Source organism: Vanellus vanellus (assembly GCF_965231255.1).
Source record: "Vanellus vanellus genome assembly, chromosome: 12".
Taxonomy (NCBI): Eukaryota; Metazoa; Chordata; class Aves; order Charadriiformes; family Charadriidae; genus Vanellus; species Vanellus vanellus.
In genome coordinates this window covers 14294559-14300071 of record NC_138917.1, presented here as the reverse complement: position 1 = coordinate 14300071, position 5513 = coordinate 14294559, and positions in this window count along the sequence as shown.

Genomic DNA, 5513 nt, shown 5'->3' with positions numbered 1-5513 from the left:
CATCAACATAGCAAGCCTCCTGGGAGCCCTCAGGGAAAAGAGCAGCATCGCTGCAAGTTATAGTCATCCAGGGGAATCCAGTGGCTCTACAACTACTTGTGTAGGAAGTTGGTCACTTAGTTTGTCTGATTGCAAGATCACCTGTGAAAGTGTCACACAATCTGAGGTGAGTATTGATCGAACAGGCCCCAGCCCTTGCAAAGGAAGTCTGACAAGTAGCAGAGAACAATCTGACTTAAAGTAATTATTTTCATTTTCCAGTTCCACATAGACTTGCTTGAACTGCTAGAGAACTATAGATTGGAGTTTAGTGAAAGACAACTGTCAGTTACATTTTCTCAATATTCATGTTGAAGATTTTATTTTAAGCGGTTCACAAAATGCTTCTTACATTTTTAAATTGCTTCATGAGTATGGATCAATGAGCAAAATATAGCAGTAATGAGTTCCTTTTAATAGCGAAGAGTGCACTAATTACCATGCTGATTATATAAACCAAGTTTTTGGCCAACAAAATAGCTCCTGCAGGCGGTGTCCTTCCACCTGCTGGTGGGCAGGCAATTCTAATTAAAAAATAAGAGGAAATACTTTTTCTTTTTACTCTGTTTCAAATTCTAGGAAAAAAGCGTGCTCACTCACTTTCTATTAGTGACATCATCTGAAATTAGTAGATGCTTCTACAGGTCTTTGAAAAGACTACCACCACGAAAATTTTAAAAATAGCTTACCACAGACACTGTCTTTTTTCTGTTCAAAAGGAAGGTCTTCCAGGTATGAGGTTTAATCTGGGGCTTACCAGTGAACAGGTGTTTGCCATTGATTTCATTTTGGCTAAGTACATCCTAGCCAAATTTCTTATTTCTTTCACTACACCAGGCCCTGTTTGGCAGCAGGGTGATGAATGCTAGGCATTGATACCCAGCAGGGAGTCTCTGGCCGTCCACGGAGATGTGTGGACTCTGGAGAGCTCTCATCAGCTGAGTTGGCAGCAGAAGATCCCTGCACTCTCACATGAGTTCTCTTGTAGGCAGCATTAGGTATGCTAAAATGAGACTTAAAATGAACATTTGAAAAATGCTCTAGGTTCTTGGCTGTTGCAAAGTCAGCAGGTGGCCTGTTGGTTATGGCATTAGGCTGGAGTTTGAGAAACCCATGGTCTTGCAGGCAGCTTGGGCAAATTGCTTTGCCTCTGTGGCTCATCTGGAATGTGGCTTGTTAATACATGAAAAATCATAATGTGCTTAGAGGCTGTGGCTAAATGAGGTCATTAGGTAGACTTTAGGCAGAAAGGAGCAAAGGAAAGCAAGTCTGAAAGCTTTCCTAGTTTTCTTCAGTATTCCCTATCTTTCTTTATTTTTCAAAGGAAAAAAACAAATTCTTGGGTATGCATAAACCCCTTTCCATTTAGATAATTCGAAGGAAGAGAAGAGGGAGCAGTGGAGTATCCCTTGGGACTACTGCCTGATCTAGACCTAGTGAGTGCGTGCCATTCACGGGACTAATGCAACCTTATTACTTCCTAAAATAATTCCTGTTCAATTTATGGCTATCACACAGATTAGATTGTTGATGCTATGGAAATAGCAGTTGTCAAAAAGCTCATTTTCACAATTTATTTATCTAAGGAACTTCTAATGCAGTTTTATTCTGAATCGAGATGCCTTTTTTTTGTTGTGGGTCAACTGGAAAAGGTTCATAACACATAGTTCAGAATCTATAAGCAAGGATGTTGGAGGCGATGCTGAACACTTAACAATAAGAACTGATGCAAATCCCAATTTTATCTAGAATAATCACAGATGACAATGTTAATGAATATTCAGTGTCTCTTTTTAAATGTGTATGTGTGCTCAGCCTTGCCTCTTGTGGGTAACTCTATTTATCAGAAATTCAAACCCTTACTTGTGTTTCAAGCAGAGACCAGGATGTGTACAAACTTCTTGCTCCTAAAAATACCTCATCCGTAGCAGAAACGTATGTGTGAAACAACACAGATCGCTTTTTCCACCATTGATTTTTTTTTTTCTTTTTGTTCTGTGGGTAAAGAACAAAATTCACTTTTCAGTCCTGGAAAAGCAGTATTTTTTGTAAGTGGTACATTCTTTAAAATGTAAATGAGAATCCTCTGCTTTCCTTTTCTCTGTGGGAAAATAGATTATTACCTTTTATCTTGGAATACTGTCATTCAAAAAATCTTAAGTTTTAATAAGTAAAGAAAAAAATATGGATATTTCATTTTAGTGGGATAAATTTGTTTATTTGAATGTCAGGCACAGAATATTAATGTTTTTGCACAGAGAAAAATGTGTTACAATTGTATTATTGTACATTTTATTTAATTTATTCTGCCTCTAGGTACTAATTTAATTCATTTTCATTGATTTAAGAATGCATTTGAGCTGAAATATTATGCTTAAAGGCATCAGCAAGTGATATAAGACTGTACCTATAGTTCAGAATGAAAAGATAAAAGGAAAAGAAACTGTTATTCCTAAGGAGAATTATAAAGGAGGGGAGGAAAGCCCTTTTTAATAATGGTTCATTTTCTTCCTTTTTAGTACAAAGTGATAAAAGGACACAAATTCATGTTTCAAGCCTCAGACACAGTGTAAGGTCATTTATGAGGATTTTATCTTCACGGGAGAAGAAAAGTTTTTCAGAAGTTGTTAATGTTGAAAGTATGGAAAGTGGATTAAAATATCACAAGGAAAGACAGATTGTCAAGATGACAGAATAAACCTGTATACCTATTTTCCAATTTTCATCTCAACATGAAAACACAGCATGATACTAAGTTTCAGTGAAAAGAAGCAGAACATATTGGTTGGCATCTTGGTAGGAGGGGAATCATATTTTTATACAGCAGATATTGGGTTTGATAAAACAACACATTCCTAAATTAATGGTTATATTCTCTATTGCAAGAACTGTTGTTAGACAATGTCTAATTTTTACTTGGGCTGTACGAAAAGTCCTGGAAAACCTCTTTTCCAAATACATGTCGCTCTACAGATTCCTGGTTATGGGGGATTTCAGGTAAGTTTTGAGAAAGGCCTTTGTACCATTTCTGTTGGATAAGTAGTTTATTGAAATGTAAGGGCCAGTGAGCAGCATGTGAAATCGAGATGGCTATAGAAACAAACTGTCCCAATTTACAGTATTACCCGAAGAGCATTGTATGAAGGAAATAACAGGTTCAGTCACATGTATCTATATGGATACGGTGAAAGGGATGAGATATTGGAGGAGTAATGGGAGCATGGTTTGAAGATGAGATGTGAACAAGGGGCAGATTCGGTGTGCAGAATGAATACTACTGATGCACATGTCTAGGTGAATGGCAGGGCTGATGGCAGGAAAGAGTATGTATATTTGTCTTGATTTTGGACAGAATACCTTGCTCGAGGAACTGAAAGGTAGAATTCCAAAACAGCATTGTCAGAAGTGCTGGTAGGAATAGAATGGCATTTTTACTGGAGTAGATTTGTCAGCTGTTTCGTACAAAAGGGGGTTTAAACCTTCACCTCTGGATGATATGATATTGTAATTATCCTTCTAACTAAGGGCAGTTTGACTCTCCATATTTATTATAAAAAAAGTAGCATGATTTTTGTATTGTTGCTCTCTTGTACTTGCACTGACTGTAGGTATCCTACCATTTGACTTGTGCGTCGTTTCACTGTCCAGTTGAAAGAAAATTACGTTATTTTTCTCAATCAAAAGGGAGAGTAGCTTAGGTGTCAGTCCGGTTTACCAAGTATTGCCCATGAGATGTGGGAGTCTGCCAATGCCTATTCTGGAAATTGTCTGCTGAAAAGCAGAAAAAAAAAGAAAAGAAACGGGGAAAGGAAAAGTGTGTTTTCACTGAAAAATAGATTTTTTTTCATTTTTAGTGCTACAACTTCATTATTATGGACAAATTAGGAAAATTTCTTATGATATTTTCTAGGTAACTATGCATTTTCCGTTTGGCTCCTCAGCAAATATATCCAAAATCATGGCATAGTACTTCAGTTATGAAATAATATAAATCTGTTCAAGAAGCTGTCTTGACTTGAAGCATGGCTTGCTTTTTACCTACCTGTTGCAATTCCATTTGATTTGCTTTCTTTGCCTTCCATCTCTCCTCATAAGGCATTTTCCTATTTCATTGAGGAAAGAAATGAGAAATATAAAATTTCAGAGAAAAGAATATTAATGGTGTATATGACAGTTGAAATGCATTTGAATTATTGTTTTTATCTTTTGTCACTAGTAGTGCTTAATACCAAATTCTCCAGAGCCATATGATTAATACTGTTTTCATTTTCATTCCTATGAGAGGCAAGGATTTTCCTCTACAGAGTTTTCCTTCTTTTTATTTGCATAATTGTCTGCTTTGAATGTAACCATAACAGAAAAACTTGTTAAAGGCATCATCTCTCCATTTGTGCATGGCCCCTACTGCATATATTCAGCATCATTAGGATTATTTTTTTTTTTTTAAATTTGCAGCAGTCTTTTGAAGTAGTTTAGTCTTTTGAAGTATTTTACCAAACAATGTGGTAAAATAAGAACTACACCTTCCCTCCTTCTCTAGGTGTTCTGTTTGTGGTTTGTTTTTTTTTTTGGTTTTTTTTTTGCTAATTCATTTAATTTAATCACTACCATCTATTACTTGGCTTAGGTATTTTGAGGTGAAGGGAGTTGGTTACCCAGAGATGTATTTTGTTAACATCTACTGTGTAATTTTTGTTAAGTGGTCTGTATCAGCAAGTCCATAATTTCAAAATATTTCTTGAAAAGGGCCTATTTTACACTTCTTTTTCTCTGTGGTGAGTCTGTGGAAGGCTCCTCAGCAATATCCTTAACTAACTGCTTCCCTCCTTCTTTTGGGAAGGGGGTTGGTGTCTCCTTCAGTGAGGAGAGGACACTGCTGACAAAATACACTGCTCTCAGGTCTCTGGCTCTGGAATTCTCTCCCCTGTTCCCTTGGTCAAAGAGCATGAGTGAGGACTTCTCAAAAAGATGTTTTGGGTAATGTAAAGAAAGCTAGATTCTGCTTGGTTTGTTTTGGTACATCGTGCTTCTGTGCATGGAGAAAAGGAAATGTAATTTGGATTTTATGGGTTGAGAGTTTAGGTTGTATTTTCAATGGCTGTGGGGGTGTAAAACACTTAGATAGAGGTGTGTTTATTGATCTCCAAGTAAATAATAAAATGTGGTCATTTTCTGTCCACCCTTGGAACTACGTGCTGAATGCTTCATTCTTCTCCTTTCATGAGTTCAGGAATTACTTTAAGAAAAATAAACTTTTTTTTTTTTTTTAACAGAATATTGGGAAGGAATAAAGCACAATAGTTTCATCAGCTTGAAAATCACGGAGATACATTTATTCAGATGAGGTTTCCTCTGGTGCTCAACTGGTATTGATGGCACCTTTGTAGTCTACACTATGATCAAGTCTACATCAATTTTAGTGATACCATTTGGCACTAAGCTGCTATGCTAATGGAGCCTATAGTAGTTTCTTA